We start from the raw sequence: 18,279 nt of genomic DNA, 5'->3' as shown, positions 1-18,279 counted from the left end.
TGACTGTTGTTCTTCTAGGTTCCTCTGGTAGTTCCAACAGTCTCTTATTTTGTTCTTCTCTTTTTTCCCTCCTCTTCCAAGTCCGAGAGCCCTCACAGTTTTAATCTCTTCTTGACCCAAGTCCCGGTCCCAAAAGTCATCAAATTCCTGTGTAAGGAAATCTATCAAACTTTCCTTCTCCAGTTCAGGTAGGGCTCTGATCCTCAAAATCTGATTTTCTTTAAATTCAATCATAGCAGGCATCAACTTATGGTCATCAAATTGCATCTGTAAGGCTGGGACTCTCTCACTCTCCAATTGTGTTACTTTAGGTTCAACGGCAATAACTTCTCCCTAGCCTTCTCCGCAGTTTGCCATGTCAAAGTAGATTCCTGTGTCAGTTTCTGAATAGTTTCTATATTGGTGTTCACTTTTTGTCCCAAATTGTCAATTTTGGTAGTTACCACATCCACCTTTTTGTGAAGCAGTTCCAGTGAGTCACTTATCTTACATAATACAACCACTAAGGCCTCTTCTGTCAACATTCTTAACCGATTCAAGGTGTCCAGAATCTCACAGGTTTTTATCTTGCAGCTGGAGATTCCCCCAGCTCAACTCTTGTGACAATTTCAAAAGCTTCCTCTAGAGGGAAACAGTTCTTTTAAACTCAATTCAAACAATAAAGTTAGTTTCAATTTTCTGTTACTTTTACTCCTTTTTAAACACAGACGGAGACCATGGAAACAATGTATTCCTCTTATTTAACTAACTGTCAGTGAACGTTCTAATCATGGTCCGTCCTGTTGGCAGCCCGTTTCCAGGATCGGAGCGGTGGTATATTAACTCTGTTCGCTCTCTCCTGCAGGTATACTCAGTCCAAGACTTTCCCCCCTCTTATATAGACATTTTAAATTGGCTGCTCTGGAGTCCAAGACCACTCCCAGAAACATCATACATACATCACAGACAGGGCGGTCTACAACAGAAATCTGAGTGCATTGTTTACCTCCTGTCTGGCAGGTTACCTGTTAATGGTCACTTGATTGGACACTCTGGGGAGCCTGGCCAGTCTTTTGTAGTGATGAATACTTAGTTCCTGAGCCAGGTCACAGGCTCACCCTATTCATACACAGACATACCCTCAAGACAGGATTTGTGAAGGAAAAGACAATGGGGAGCCTTTTCCATTTTCTTCAACCTTGCAGAGAAAACATTTGGTCAGTTTGGGAGTGAAAATGGTTTCAGGGCGGTCCTCCTGTGCTGCTTCAGACATGTGGTTTATATATTTATGTAAGTGTTGGTACATGTATGAACATTTATTATATATATATATATATATATATATATATATATATATAAAACCTTAATTTCTTTATTTCACTAGCCAGGATGGCTCTGCTCTGCCTCTGCCTCTGCAGTTGGAGGCAGTGATGCTTCTGAGCAGCAGTTGCTGGAATCCACAGGAGGCGAGAGGGTTGCTCTTGTGTTCGAATCCTGCTTTGGTTTGGTTTCCCTTTTGGTATCTGGTTGGCCCCTGTGGGAACAGGATGCAGGACTAGGTGGGCCATTGGCCTGATCCAGCAGGCTCTTCTTACGTTCATATGAGGGCACCGTTCGTGTCCCAAGAGGGTTTTTCTCTCTGCTGCCAATTCCACCCACCTCTGGAGGGCTTTGGCGTCTGCACGGCCTGAAGCCAAACTCAGCTCTGAACCAAGCTCCTGGTGGTGCCAGGAACTGGGCGCTACAGATGAGAGACACGTTTCCGCACCAGCCTTCTTGACCCCTCCAGTCTTTCAGAAAGCAATTGCTCAAAGGGATTTGCAATTGCATCATTCCAATTCATTTCAGCGGCTGATTGAGCTGCCAGAGAGGCTGTTTCTCAAAAAGGGTGGGCATCGCATCTCAGCAGAGATGAACCCCTGGCAGAGATGGGCTGTTCTCTCCTCCGCCCCACAGCCTAGATCAAGCCTGCTGGAGGGCGGCTGGCTAGCCTGCAAACCTTGCATTCAGATGCTCAAGGCTTTAAATTTCCCATCATGTAGAAAAGGCTTCTGAGTGGAAAATTTTCAGAAAGCAAAGCAGGGATGGGAGGAGTGATCATCCAAAATAGGGGTCAATTAATTTCTCAGATTCGGTTTTGTCACTGTTTCTGATTCCCCCCCCCCAAAAAAAACCTAAATTCAGTTCTCTGTATTTCTGCAGCACTTTGCATTAAGCAAAACCAAAAACAACCTCACAAAAATTCACTAGTGATGTAGTATCAATTTTTCCTAATATACACAAGAGCACACTCCTGCCAGCTGAGCGAGGGCCTACAGAAGAGATCCCCCTTTGCTATCAGACAAAGAGCTCTGTATGGCAAAGAAGCCTGAATATTCCTTTTCCCGGTTGGTCCACTCAACTCTGTCCTCCAAGGTTTGGCGTCTTTCAAACCACGAATGTGTTTGCGCTGCCCATTGGCTTCTGTTCAGAGTCCCACCAGCCCCACCTGCCTGGGCTGCAGCTGTCATTTTTCAAAACCGTGACAATGAATAGACTTTAATTATTTAGTGTCCCAAATAAAACGCTAACAGCCTCTTAATTGTTTCGGCTGAGCATTTTTGGAGGGACCTCTCGCATTTGCAAAGAGGAGCTTTCTCCCACACAGGCAATTCTGAATTAACACCAGGCTTTAAATGCCAGAGAGCTCCCTTTCTCGCCCCCCCCCCCACCTCTCACTTGCAGCTAAATTATTATTTCAGACATTCTGGTCTCTAATATTTGCTCAGAAAGGATCCTCCTCCTTCTGCGTTTTCTGAGCAGCTGCAGAGAGTGAATTTGAGCTGCAAAGGGCCAACAGCACCAGCTGAAAGCGCAGTTTAAATGTTTCAATTTTTTTATTTGCAAAGCTATATCCCCCCCCCCAAAAAAAGCATACTTCCCTGACTCTTTGCCTTCCCAGTGTTTTCCACATAATTCCATGGGAGCTGCAGTCTGAGGGCACTAGTTTGAGGAAGCACTATACAATAATCATTGGGATTTTTGTGTGCTCTTCTCATCCATCCTAGTTTGGCTTGATTTTGGGTGGCAATTTTCAAGCATTCGTTCCACCCGATGTCAGAAACAGGCCTGCCCTGCCTGCCTCCTGCCTCCCTTGAATTATTTGCTCGAGGAGCTTATATAACTCATTAATAATAATAATAATAATCAAGGGGAGAAGCTCTCAGAAAATAATCAGACCCATATATCAGAAGGTTGGAGTTAGAAACCCTTCACTTAGCATGGAGGCTTCCTGTGACCGCATTTAATGAGAAATGAAATTTGTGCCAATAGGTAAGGAGCAACCCTCCTCACTCTGCTAAGAGCACAGAACCACCTAGCTGAGATTTACTGCTGCCCCGTTTTAATTACATGCCTGTTTGCGATCAGCTGGGATGTGATTAAAAGGTGCAACCTTCCAACGGTTTGCCTTCACCCACGAAAGGCACACATTTCTCCATTGTCATATGAGACAAACAGGTGCCAAGCTTATGGCATAAATACCCCCTGCCACTACTTCAACCATACACTGGGTTAAAATCCATCTGGGATGGTTTAAGGGGAAGGCGGGGACCATGTTTTGTGGGCTGCGGGCAAGACCTGTTTAAAAATGCCCTCATTGTAGTCAGCACTTGTGAGGAGAGGCCTGAGGTGCTCACCCTTTCCTTACATCTGTGGGAACGTTCAGGGAGGCAGGAGAGGATATATTGTTTAATAATATCCTTCCTAACTTTCACTAGCAAGTTCTATAACTTAGCAGAGTTTTACATTCCCCTTTTAAACTCACAGCAGTTCGCTTGTTGAAGGCTTTGTTTAAATCTCTCAATATTAGATTCCTGGTAAGATCCCTTATATCCCTCTTAAAAGAATGGACAAACCACAATCTTGTGTAAAGTATATAAAAGAAGTTTACTCACACATTCAGTTCACAGATGGATCCCTGAAGGCAGACTTAGTTGCAAAGTATATTCATGTGGAACCACCCCATATGGAGATAGTCCCTTTGTCCTCTGTTGGCATCTCTAGCTAAAAAGAGCACCTGCACAGGTAAGATCACGCCCACCTCTAGTCATATGCAAGAGGAAGGATGTCCCAGCCCAGGAGGAAACAGGAAGTTCCGACTGGCTGGAGCAAACATACCCTTGCAAGGCCACTCTAGGAAAAGAAGGAATGTTGTACTTGACTGCTATCTGTGTATCATATCCCACAATGTCAAGGGGTCATATATCTCCTTGTTAGTCCTCTTCACAGGATAAAAGGTACTTAAGGGGCTTCCTGAGGAACGTGCAGGACTGGGTACCATAAGTGTTTCAGCAGGACACGTTTCACTGTGATGCAGAAGTAAAAAAAGCTAATGCGATTCTAGGCTGCATCCACAGAAGTCTTGTGTCCAGATAATAATAATAATAATAATAATAATAATAATAATAATAATAATTTATTTGTACCCTGCCCATCTGGCTGGGTTTCCCCAGCCACTCTGGGCGGCTTCCAACAAAGATGAAAAATAGACTAAAATGTCACATATTAAAAACTTTTCTGAGCAGGGCTGCCTTCAGATGTCTTCAGATCAAGGGAAGTCATAGTCCCACTCTATTCTGCCTTGGTCAGACCCCCACCTGGAGTCCTATGCCCTGTTCTGGGTGCCACAATTTAAGAAGGATGTTGACAAGCTGGAAGGTGGGCAGAGGAGGGCGACCAAGATGATTAAGGGCCTGGAAACCAAGACAATGAGGAACAGTTGGGGATGTCCAGCCTGGATCAAAGGACACTGAGAGGAGCTATGAAAGTCATCTTCTGATCTCCATGAGGGCTGCTCCATGGAAGATGGAGAAAGCTTGTTATCTCCTGCCCTGGAGGGGAAGACCCAAACAAGGGATTCAAATGACAAGAAAGGAGATTCAGACTAACCAACAGGAAGAACTTTCTGAGAGTAAGAGCTGTTTGGCGGTTCAACATTTCGTTTAAAAAAACAACAACACACACACGGATTCATGCAGAACAAATATTGTTCTTCTAGAACAGGCATAGGCAAACTCCGGCCCTCCAGATGTTTTGAAACTACAGTTCCCATCATCCCTAGCTAACAGGACCAGTAGTCAGGGATGATGGGAATTGTAGTCTCAAAACATCTGGAGGGCTGGAGTTTGCCTATGCCTGTTCTAAAGCACTTAGGAAAGCTGGCCTGAAAATTCTAGTAGCTGCTTCAAGATCTGTGTTGCTTGCAAGAAGTCCACCATATACAGTAATTGTCTGTATGTTTTTAATATAGATCTGGAGAGGGTTTTTATTCTATTGTTTAATTGTTTTTTTAATTATTGTTTCCCGCCCACCAATATTTTAATTGTTATTATTTCTCTGTAAGCTGCCTTGAGGTGATCATATAAGCTTACCTTGAGGCGACATATTTTCTTTTCTTTTTTGCCATTACATTTACGTCCACGAGAGACAGGCCACTGCTGTGAAGAGGAAGAAGAAGAAGAGGAAGAGGAAGAGGAAGAGGAGGAGGAACAACTTATTGTTTCTCCCCTGCCCATCTGGCTGGGTTTCCCCAGTCACTCTGGGCGGCTTCCAACAAAAGATTAAAAATACATTAAATAAACATGTGTTGTGAAGACACAACAGCATCACCTGTAACTTTGCAAGAGATCTGGGAGCATCTCCCTCCGTCTGTGCAATGCAGCTCTGTCTGAGGTCTAGGAAATGTCCTGAGCCTCATCCACCATTGCAGCTGAAGCTGGATGCGAGACCTTTAGCTGCCCTTGGACTGACATTGTTTTCGGTCTGAGTCGCTGGAGGACAAGCTGGACTCCTAATGGATTGGAGTTGTGCGGGGGAACGGACAGGAGGGGTGCACACACACAAGTCCTGTCCAATGACTTCTGATCCGTTACTGTGAGAGAGAGGCAGCGCGGGCGAGAGCAGAGCATTGCCGCTGTCTCTGCTAATAAGGAGATTTTTCACGGTGCCACTCCAGAAGTGGAAGGAGCTGTCAAATGAGCCGCTTGACAAATAGCCGTGCCGCAGAGTCCCTTACTTTGTCATTGTAAATAGAGGCCCTGTGCAGGCTGCATGGTTAAGCCCCCGCCTAAGTTTCTCCTCTGCTTCCACCACATATATTTGACAGCCAGGCATGGAAGCCATTTCCCGGTTAATTGAATGGACCAGGTTTGTTCCAGGAGGAGGCCGAGGTCCGCTGTTTCAGCACTGGGAAGTTCTGGGAGGGCTGGGGTTGAAATAGCAGAGCCGCTGGGCAGATAAAAATTGTACCCCATGTGAAATGATTTGGGAGGCTTTGGCTACGACAGAGAAAAACAGGAAGGGAGAGCAAAAAGTACAAGAGGTTACCATATCTGGTGGCCCAACTCTATTATTGTTATTGCCCCAACTCTGTTCATTATTTTCATTGCCATGATCCTACGCTTTGTCAAAGGGAAACTCCCCACCACAGTAGAAATCATATATGGAACAGATGGAAAGCTCCTCAATCTGAGCAGGCTGAAAGCAAAGAGTAAGGTTACCGTAACTTCCATCATACAGCTTCAGTATGCTGATGACAACGTAGTGTGTGCATGCTCAGAGGATGACCTCCAAACCATCCTAAATATCTTAAGAGAAGCTTACGAAAAGCTTGGCCTATCACTCAACATCCAAAAAATCAAAGTGCTGCACCAACAAGTACAAAATAACCCCTCTGCAGTGCCATAATTCCAACTCAATGGTGTAATGTTGGAAAGTGTTGATCACTTCTCTCTTCTTTTTTTTTTCATGTTCATACTGTACTCCTGTAATGCATTTTATTTTTTTATTTTTTTTAATAAAATTTTTATTAATTTCCAATTTTTAACAAACACAAAAACAACATAAAAACAAACACAAAAAATCATAATTTCTTAACCTTATTTCCATAAGCCTCTTTTCTCGGACTTCCCCATACCTTCCCCTTATTGCATCCTTTTTTTTTTTTTTAACAATTGTTCAACAACCCTTTTAGCCAATTAAATATAAATTCATTCTCCTTTTCAATTTCACCCTAAACTAAGCAAAATTTACCGCTGTAATTCTATGTCTAATTCTCCCTTAGCATTTTAGCACTCCTCAATTTTATAGTAACTCTTAAGATATATTTTAAACTTCTTCCAATCTTCTTCCACAGTCTCTTTCTCTTGGTCGCGGATTCTGCCGGTCATTTCTGCCAGTCCCATAAAGTCGATCACTTTCGCCTGCCATTCCTCCAGCGTGGGTAGCTCTTGTGTCTTCCAATACTTTGCTAGGAGAATCCTTGCTGCCGTAGTAGCGTACAAAAAGAAATTCTTATCCTTCTTCGGCACCAGCTGGCCGACCATACCCAAGAGAAATGCCTCTGGTTTCTTGTGAAAAGTGCATTTAAGCACTTTCTTAATCTCATTATAAATCATTTCCCAGAAGGCCTTAATCTTTGGGCAGGTCCACCAAAGGTGGAAGAAGGTACCTTCAGTCTCTTTACATTTCCAACATTTGTTATTGGGCAAATGATAAATCTTCGCAAGCTTGACTGGGGTCATGTACCACCTGTAAATCATTTTCATAATGTTTTCTCGTAGGGCATTACATGCCGTGAATTTAATACCTGTGGTCCATAACTGCTCCCAGTCAGCAAACATAATGTCATGGCCTATGTCCTGTGCCCATCTAATCATAGCTGACTTCACCGTCTCATCTATTGTATTCCACTTCAACAGCAAGTTATACATTCTTGATAAATTCTTAGTATTGGGTTCTAACAGTTCTGTTTCTAATTTCGATTTCTCCACCTGGAAACCAATTTTCCTGTCTTGTTTATAGGCCTCCATTATTTGAAAATAATGGAGCCAATCCCGTACCTTGGACTTTAATTTCTCATAACTTTGTAGTTTAAATTCACCACCTTCTTGTTCTAAAATTTCAGAATATTTCGGCCAATCAGTTCTCGTATTGAGTTTCTTTACCTCCTTGGCCTCCATTGGTGAAAGCCACCTGGGAGTTTTATTTTCCAGTAAATCTTTGTACCGAATCCAAACATTGTATAATGCTTTCCTAACAATGTGATTTTAAAAACCCTTATACACTTTAACCTTGTCATACCAAATATATGCATGCCAACCGAAGTTATTATCAAATCCTTCCAAGTCTAGAATGTCTGCATTTTCAAGAAGTAGCCAGTCTTTTAACCAGCAGAAAGCTGCCGATTCATAGTACAGTCTTAAGTCCGGCAGGGCAAACCCCCCTCTTTCTTTAGAATCGGTAAGTATCTTAAACTTAATTCTGGGCTTTTTGCCCTGCCAGACAAATTTAGATATATCTTTCTGCCACTTCTTGAAACAGTCCAATTTATCAACAATTTGTAATGTCTGAAACAAAAATAATATTCTAGGCAATACATTCATTTTAATTACTGCAATTTGACCTAACAAGGAAAGCTTCAGGTTCGACCATATTTCTAAGTCTTTATCTCTGTCCAGCACTTATCATAATTATCCTTAAATAGGTTTACATTCTTAGATGTCATGTTAATCCCCAGGTATTTTACACTCTTTGCCACCACGTGTTGATCACTTCTCCTACCTAGGCAGTTATCTTTCCACAAGGGCCAACATTGATGCTGAAATCCAGCATCGCCTGAGCTCTGCGAGTGCAGCTTTCTCCTGATTAAAGTGCAGAGTGTTTGAGGACCAGGACATTTGCAGGGAAACCAAAATGCTTGTTTACAAAGCTATTGTACTACCAACCTTACTATATGCTTGTGAAACATGGACCATTTATAAACGCCATCTCCAACTCCTCGAAAGATTCCATCAACAGGGTTTCCAAAAAAATTTACACATCACTTGGGAAGACAGGCGAACTAATACCAGTGTCCTGGAAGAAGCAAAGATCACCAGTGTTGAAGCAATGATTCTTCAACATCAACTTTGTTGGACTGGTCATGTTGTGCGGATGCCTGATTATCGTCTTCCAAAGCAACCACTCTTTTCCGAACTTAAAAATGGAAAGCGTAATGCTGGTGGTCGACAAAAGAGGTTTAAAGACTGTCTCAAGGCAAATCTAAAAAAAAATGTAGTATAAACAGTAACAATTGGGAAACACTGGCCTGCGAGCGCTCCAGTTGGAAAACAGCCTTTCCCAAAGGTGTCATGGGCTTTGAAGACACTTGAACTCAGGACGCAAGGGAGAAATGTGCTAAGAGGAAGGCACGCTTGGCGTGACCAACTCCCGCCTGGAAACCTATGTCCCCACTGTGGAAAGACGTGTGGCTCCGGAATTGGCCTCCACAGTTACTTACGGATTCACTGTTAAAACTGTGTCTATGGAAGACCATCTTACTCGGCTGTGAGGGATCACCAAAGAAGAAGAATCTGGTGGCAATGTAAAACCATTCAAAAGGCGTGGGAAAAGACATATAAAGACTTGAAGAGAATGTGGAAAATGACTGTTGTTAAAAAAAACCTGAAGTCATGGTATTGAGATGCACAGAACTTGATGTGCTTACAGAGTGAACGATTTTGTTCCTGCATCTGAGTGCTGACAGATCAGCCCATCCCTATAGAAGAAGCCATTGCCAAAGAAGATAAAGAAGGTTGGCAAAAGTTAATTAATGAACTATGCAGGACATATTAAATAATTTGAAACCCAAGAAAGAAAGAGGATATTGTTCTTTTTTTTTAAAAAAAGGGAAATGTTTAATGCATATTTTTCAAGGGTTGTGTACAGACTTTTGCATTAGTATAACTTTTTAAAGTCCCTTGTATTAAGATGAATAAGGTTTGAAAATTGGATTGTTAAGAGTATAAGGCCTTATGAATGTGCATGAATAAGTTAACACAATGGAACCAAGAGGGGGAGCGGAGGAAAGTCATCTGAGTTAAGATTTATGATTCGAATTTCTATATTTGTTTTGTTTTGCTTTGTTTTTGTATTGTTATTGTTTTGATTTTTCTTTTTCTTTTTTGTCATTTTTGGAAAATTAATAAATTGTTATAAAAAAAAGGGGGGGGGAGAAGCAGAAATACTGAGCCGCACTCCCTGGGAGGATATGTTCACACCACCAAAGGACCAGAGAAGACTGTTTATGTACGCGGCAACAGCCACACGGATGCTACTAGCCCAGAGATGAAAGGAAGAGACAACCCCAACCAGAGAAGAATGGAAAACCAAGTTGATGGGCTAGTGGCGAAATGGCAAAATTAATTGGGAAGCTCAGAAATTAAGAACTTTTTAAAAGAATGGGATGGGGAAAGTATATGATGTACTTATGAGACCACTGCAAGCAAGTTCAAACTTTGGCAGGATTTTAACCACATGGAAAGTATGGATAATTTAGAAGGATAGAGAATTGGATAAGCATTGATATGCAGTTGTAAATATTATCAGTAGGAGCCATGGAAGGGATGGAGGGAAGTCAGGAAATTCAGATCAGAGTAATCTCGATATTTGGACTTTGAATTTATTTATATATATATATATATATATATATATATATATATGAATGATTTGTTCACACCATTCAAGTTGGAGTTCACTTTTTATTAGCGAAAACCAGTGCTTCCCCCCCCCCTAAAAATTATTTGTAAAGGGTTACTCTCATTTCCCTACTCATATTGAAACATTGCCCCTCAATGCGGCCACACTTAAATTCACAAAATGTTTAGGGGTATGCGTCCCCCTGCATCCCCCCAGAAAAAAGCACTGGCGAAAACACAATCTACACAGGCTTGACAGAGAGTCAGACTTAATGAGTCCAGCAGCTTATCCCCATGGATCAGTTGCCACGACTGGAAGTCCCTGCCTCCCCACTGCTGTCTAAGTCCCCTCTTCTCCAGGGCTTTCCCCAAGCAAACAGAGACTGAGCCTGCAGGCAGCCTGCCTTTGCTCCTCCCATTTCATGCCTCTTCTGGTTCTGGGAGAGGAGCTTGTCACAGCAGGAGGGGGAGTGATTCTTCACCAGCCAGACTCCTCGCCTTACTCAAATGTGCCCACTTGACTGCTTCTGTCAACAGAAATGGCCCTGTTACAGGCGGCACATAAGACCCGCTCCACATTTGTAGGAACTCAATATTTTAGTGCGGCAGCACCTACACCCTGGAACTCCCTGCCTATTGATATCAAGCAGGAGCCTTGACTGAACTCCTGTGGGCACTTGCTGTAAACATCCCTGTTTAGACAAGCCTAGTTAAAGCTATGGTTTTCCCAGTAGTGATGTATGGAAGTGAGAGGTGGACCATAAAGAAGGCTGATCGCTGAAGAATTGATGCTTTTGAATTCTGGTGCTGGAGGAGACTCTTGAGAGTCCCATGGACTGCAAGAAGATCAAACCTCTCCATTCTGAAGGAAATCAGCCCTGAGTGCTCACTGGAAGGACAGATCCTGAAGCTGAGGCTCCAAGACTTTGGCCACCTCATGAGAAGAGAAGACTCCCTGGAAAAGACCCTGATGTTGGGAAAGATGGAGGGCACAAGGAGAAGGGGACGACAGAGGACGAGATGGTGGGACAGTGTTCTTGAAGCTACCAGCATGAGTTTGACCAAACTGCGGGAGGCAGTGGAAGACAGGAGTGCCTGGCGTGCTCTGGTCCATAGGGTCACAAAGAGTTGGACACAACTAAACAACAACCAAGAGGTTTAGAAAGCTACTGGGAGTTTGAATGTTTTTAGGCCATTGTTGTTGGCTGGAGAACTGCATCACAACATCTGGAGACAAGGGGATTCCAAAGGACGGCTCCGCTTTGCATTGCATATGGTTTTAGAAAGTGTGAATTAGGTGGGTTTGCCTTTAGATGAATTTAAGTTGACTTTCTCCCTGCTTATAGCAGGCTTCCCAGCGCCACCTGTGCACTCTCAAGCACATGGAGAGGGGCTCTCATGGAGAGAGAGAGATGGGTTTCAATACCTGATAGCTGCTATCTATTTGATGCACTGTTTAATATACACTTGCAATGCTTTCCTTCCCTGTCCCGGAGCCTCCGGAATCTGACTTGCTATTTATTTTTTTTTAAAAAGCTGATAAACAGATGCACCATTCTTCAGCTCCTTAGGGAACACAAGCTTGATATACCTCCTTCCTTAAATTCCAATTCAGATGAGGAAGAGAGGGAAAAAATCATAGAATCATAGAGTTGGATGAGACCACAAGGGCCATCGAGTCCAACCCCCTGCCAAGCAGGAAACACCATCAGAGCACTCCTGAACAAAATAAAAAAAATCCTTCCAGTAGCACCTTAAAGACCAACCAAGTTAATTCTTGGTATGAGCTTTCGTGTGCATGCACACTTCTGACATATGGTTGTCATATGGAGCACTCCTGACATATGGTTGTCAAGCCTCTGCTTAAAGACCTCCAAAGAAGGAGACTCCACCACACAAAAGCAGGCCATTATAGGGGATATTGCAGTTGAAGTCCAGGAGGTGGTCTGCAGATTATTTTCTCTCTTTTTCTGGAGGTGGGGCAAGTGATGAGCTTTGGTGGAACACAAAGAGACATGCCATGACAGCATTAAATTAGCAATATGAGGGTTGGTTTATACTGTAGACATGGAGAGCTTTGAAATAAGCAAGTGTTTTCGTTTTAACCTTCTGTGTGGGGGGCAGGCATCTCATTTTGCAGACTGGGAATTGAGGTGTGGAATCTGGATATTTTAAACAGTGTACCTGTTTGCTTTGTTCACAGAGGATGAGATGGTGGAACAGTGTTCTCGAAGCTACCAACATGAGTTTGACCAAACTGCGGGAGGCTGTGAAAGACAGGAGGGCCTGGCGTGCTCTGGTCCAGGGGGTCACAAAGAGTCGGACATGACTAAACAACAACAAAAATAGAGGTCTTCAGGCAGCCCCCCCCATGTGTGTGTGAGAGAGAGGGAGGGAGGGAGGGAGAGACAGACAGACAGACCAGAGACATGTCTGCAGCCTCTTCATCCCAAGAATGGAATAATTTGTCCCCTGTAGTAAATTCCATAATGAAACAATGAATCACCAGGAATAAATCTGCACTATTACAAGCGGGTGAGGACAAACTGCTATTGATTTACAGCCTGCAAATCCTGTGTGTCTCCCTGTCACAGGAGGGGAAGGCAGGAGGTGTCCTGAGGATGTGGTGTCAACACTTGCTTGGTTTTTAATTTTCTCTTCGTTTTATGGGCGCATAATCATTAGGGAGAAGCTGGCCCTCTTCCGTGTACCAGGATGGCCGTGGTGGGAGAAGTCTGGTTCAGGGTACATTTTATTGCAAATGAAAAGGGTGGCAGAGCAGCTTTTGAATGGTTTGCAGCGGGCGTGGGAATCCGGCAGGAGCTGAGGAGGGTCCAGTTTGGAATATATACCCCCCCCCCGCCCTCAAATGAAAATTTGAATGTGGGCCACAGAGAATCATGCGTTTTGAGTGCAGGAGCCCAGGATAGCTATTCCAAGAAGCCAAAGCATGGAAAGTGAAAATGCAAGGGACAAAGACAGAGAGAGAGATGCTAGACCCATGCAGCTAAAGGTCAAGGGACCCCTGACCATTAGGTCCAGTCATGACCGACTCTGGGGTTGTGGCGCTCATCTCGCTTTATTGGCCGAGGGAGCCGGCATACAGCTTCCGGGTCATGTGGCCAGCATGACTAAGCCGCTTCTGGCGAACCAGAGCAGCGCACAAAAATGCCGTTTACCTTCCTGCCGGAGCGGTACTTATTTATCTACTTGCACTTTGACGTGCTTTCGAACTGCTAGGTTGGCAGGAGCAGGGACCGAGCTACAGGAGCTCACCCCGTTGCGGGGATTCAAACCTCCAACCTTCTGATCGGCAAGCCCTAGGCTCTGTGGCCAAAGCATGGAAAGTGAAAATGCAAGGGACAAAGACAGACATGTAGACCCATGCAGGTAGGTAAAGGTAAAAGGTAAAGGACCGCTGGACAGTTAAGCCCAGTCAAAGGTGATCAACTCCCACCCGGAAACCTATGTCTCCGGTGCGGAAGGACGTGTGGATCCAGAATTGGCCTCCACAGTCACTTACGGACTCATTGCTAAAACCGTGTTCATGGAAGACAATCTGACTCGGCTACGAGGGATCGCCAAAGAAGACCAAGTCTGTACCAAGTTGCCAGCCTTTTGCTGGGGTAGTTGAGAGCAGAACCTCATCTGGAGTCCAAGAGCAGACCTCCAGAACGAATTAAGTACTTAGCCCGAGGTACCACTGGACTGGAAGAAGCAAAAATCACCAGTGTCGAAGCAATGATTCTTCAACATCAACTTCGTTGGACCGGTCATTGTTGATGCCTGATGATTGTCTTCCAAAGCAACTACTCTATTCTGAACTTAGAAATGGAAAGCATAATGCTGGTGGTCAACAAAAGAGATTTAAAGACAGTCTCAAGGCAAATCTTTAAAAAGTAGTATAAACACCAACAATTGGGAAACACTGGCCTGCGAGCGCTCCAGTTGGAGAACAGCCTTGACCAAAGGTGTCATGAGCTTTGAAGACGCTCGAACTCAGGACGCGAGGGAGAAACGTGCTAAGAGGAAGGCATGCTTGGCAAATCCACACCATGATCAACTCCTACCTGGGAACCTATGACCCCACTGTGGAAGGACGTGTGGATCCAGAATTGGCCTCCACAGTCACTTACGGACTCAATGTTAAAACCGTGTTCATGGAAGACAATCTGACTCGGCTACGAGGGATCGCCAAAGAAGACCAAGTCTGTACCAAGTTGCCAGCCTTTTGCTGGGGTAGTTGAGAGCAGAACCTCATCTGGAGTCCAAGATCGGCCTCCATCAAACATGTTTCCAAACTCACGATCCCTCTTTATTGTATGGATTACAGCCTTCGCAGAGCATTTCTTTCCAATTTCCATCAACACTCTTGATAGCAGTGAGCAAATAAAAGTCACTACAATCAGAGATTTAAGATGCCTCGGTTGCCTCCTAGTGGCAGCTCGTATATACGTATTTTGCTTTGCCTTTTTGAGAATGTCACGCTGAGCAGTGGGCTTGATCCATCAGGTTCCTTGGCTTCTCCCGCTCTGAATGGCTGGCCGGCCTGCCTGCATTCTCAAGGGTGTCATTGGGGCCTAGATCCAGTTGGAATGGTAGCACATATTCCTGGAAGCAAGGTTGCCAGATTTTGGGGGGCAAAGCTGTACTACCAACCTTACTAGTTGATGTATTACAGTATTTTAATATTTTTTTGGAAGCCGCCCAGAGTGGCTGGGGAAGCCCAGCCAGATGGGTGGGATATAAATAATAAATTATTATTTGTTGTTGTTGTTGTTTAGTCATTTAGTCGTGTCCAACTCTCCGTGACTCCATGGACCAGAGCAGGCCAGGCCCTCCTGTCTTCCACTGCCTCCCGCAGTTTGGTCAAACTCATGTTTTGTAGCTTTGAGAACACTGTCCCACCACCTCGTCCTCTGTCGTCCCCTTCTCCTTGGGCCCTCCATCTTTCCCAACATCAGGGTCTTTTCCAGGGAGTCTTCTCTTCTCATGAGGTGGCCAAAATCTTGGAGCCTCAGCTTCAGGATCTGTCCTTCCAGTGAGCACTCAGGGCTGATTTCCTTCAGAATGGAGATGTTTGATCTTCTTGCAGTCCATGGGACTCTCAAGAGTCTCCTCCAGCACCAGAATTCAAAAGTATCAATTCTCCAGCGATAATAATAATAAATTATTATTATTATTATTATTATTATTATTATTATTATTATTACTGTATGCTTGTGAAACATGGACCACTTGTAAACATCATCTCCAACTCCTCGAAAGACTCCATCAACTGTGCCTCCAGAACACACCACTTGGGAAGACAGGTGTACTAATGCCAGTGTATGGAAAGAAGCAAAGATCACCAGTGTTGAAGCAATGATTCTTCAACATCAATTTTGTTGGACTGGTCATGTTGTGAGGATGGCTGATTACTGTCCTTTACCAAAGGTGTCATGGGCTTTGGAGACACTCGAACTCAGGACGCAAGGGAGAAACATACTAAGAGGAAGGCATGCTTGGCAAATCCACACCATGATCAACTCCCGCCCGCGAACCAATGTCCCCACTGTGGAAGGACGTGTGGATCCAGAATTGGCCTCCACAGCCACTTATGGACTCAATGTTAAAACCGTGTTTATGGAAGGCCATCTTACTCAGCTATGAGGGATTGCCAAAGAAGACGGCGACTCCTATTCAGTAGAAAGAAAAAGTACTGTATTTTTCGCTCTACAGGACGCACTTTTCCCCCTCCAAAAATGAAGGGGAAATGTGTGTGCGTCTTATGGAGCGAATGCAGGCTCCTTGGCTTCAGCAATAGCAATGCAAAGCCTCAGAAGCCCAGAGGGAGAGCTCCCCCCACGGTCCGGAGGCTTCACATTGCTTTCGCTGAAGCCGCCTGAAGCCCCCGGAGCGCAAGGAACTCCCGCTGCACTCCGGGGGCTTCAGGCAGCTATCCGCAAGCCTTTGGAGTGCAGCAGGAGTTCCCCCCCACGCTCCAAAGGCTTGCGGATAGCCGCCTGAAGCCTGGAGAGGGAGAGGGGTCGGTGCACACCGATCCTTCTTGCTCTCCAGGCTTCACTACGCCGGAGAGGCGCTGCACAGTTTTCCCTCTCTGCGTAGCGCCCCTTTAGCGAAGTGGGAGGAGAAATGGAAGGGGCTCCGTTTCTCCTGCCGCTTTGCTGAAGGGGCGCTGAGCAGAGAGGCGGAGAATTTTTCCCCCGTTTCCCCCCTCCTATGGTTTGGTGCGTCCTATAGAGCAAAAAAACCCGGTACATAAGAAATCAGAAGATTTCTGCAGGATCAGGCCCATGGCCCACCTTGTCCAGTGTCCTGCTCTCACAGTGGCCAACCAGATGCCTCAAAGGGGAACCCACAAGTAGGATTCGAACACAAGCCCTCTCTCCTCCTGTGTTCTCCAGCAACTGACATTCGGAAGCATTGCTTCCTCTGACTGTGCAGGCAGAGCAGCGCTATCCTGGCCAGTAGCCATAAACAGTCCTCTCCCTCATTAGTCTAGTCCTCTTTTCAAGCCATCCAAGTTGGTGGCCATCCCTGCCTCCTGTGGCAGGGAGTTCCACAGTTTAGCTCTGCACTGTGTGGAGAAGTCATTTAAAACAATTCTGTCCTGAATCTTCCAAGTACTCAGCTTCACTGAATGTCCCCGAGTTCTCAGAGGGGGACTGGTAGGGGGGAATTCAGCCCATTTTGTCTTGGGTTGCGTTCCCCTTGACGGCTCAGATTCTGTTGCGTGTACTCTGCATTCATCCCTGGGAGCCCAGTTTTGGAGCAGAGTCCATAAGTGCTTTTGCACAGCTCACAAAGGTCACCTTTCCTGGATCTGACCACCTGAATCTGGGGTACTGTAAGACACCTTCCCTAAATGACTTCAAGTCTTAGTGTCCAAATCAAGGGAAATCATAGCATTGCTCTATTTTCTTTGGGCTAGACCCCGCCTGGAGTCCTGTGTCCAGTTCTGGCCATTTTAGGAGGGTCTAGAAACCATGCCTGATGAGGAATGGTCGAGGGCATATCTAGCCAGGAGAAAAGAAGACTGAGAAGTCATAGGATAGCCAAATTCAGATATCTAAAGGCCTCTCCTATAGAAGATGGAGCCAGCTTGTTTTCCGCTGCTTCTGGCTAAACATGAGGAGGAACTTTCTGAAGGCAAGACCCACTCGATAATGGGATGAATTCCATCAGAAGGAGGTGGACTCTCCTTCTTTGGAGGCTTTTAAGCAGAGGTTGGATGGTCAAATGTCAGGGATTCTTCAGCTGTGATTCCTGCATAGCAGGAGGTGGACTGGATGACCCCTAGGGTCCCCTCCAACTCTGATTCTATAATACGGAAAACAAGCATTCTGTTCCCCATGTCTGAATGCACCCTAGGACAGGAGCCAAAAGCTGCTTCTAGGCCTAGGTGTTGGAAAACAAGCCTTTTTCGGGAGAAGCTGGCAACTCTCCCAGGCTCCCGGCTTGGTCTCCGGCGACCTCCCTGGCTGCAATCCCCGCAGGATCCAGGCTAGGCGACACCTCCCAGCGTGGGAGATGCACACCCCCTCCCTCCTGCTTCCCTGGCAGGGAAGGGGAATAGTCAGAAACGTCTATCTACATAGTTTTATTTCTGACTTTGCAGCACTACAGAAAACATGTCCGGTCACTTCAAACTTCAGCAAAGAAGAGAGAGAGACTTCCTGTACATACGCAAGAGGAAGGTCTCATATTGCACTCTTCACAAAGACTTTTCCAGCCTGTGAACTTCCGGGAAGATTCTTTCCCACACCTAGCCATATCACATGATGTCAACAAGCTGGCTGTC

General features: G+C 45.1%; 1 long non-coding RNA gene across 1 annotated transcript in view; it reads right to left on the bottom strand.

Annotated features, from left to right (window-relative positions):
- The window catches only part of LOC307217218, a 671,692-nt gene that overhangs the window by 419,039 nt on the left and 234,374 nt on the right, over positions 1-18,279 (bottom strand). The window lies entirely within an intron of this gene.

The sequence above is a fragment of the Podarcis cretensis genome, assembly GCF_951804945.1.
Source record: "Podarcis cretensis genome assembly, chromosome: 5".
In the NCBI taxonomy this organism is placed as follows: domain Eukaryota; kingdom Metazoa; phylum Chordata; class Lepidosauria; order Squamata; family Lacertidae; genus Podarcis; species Podarcis cretensis.
This window is presented reverse-complemented; position numbering and strand designations above follow the sequence as displayed.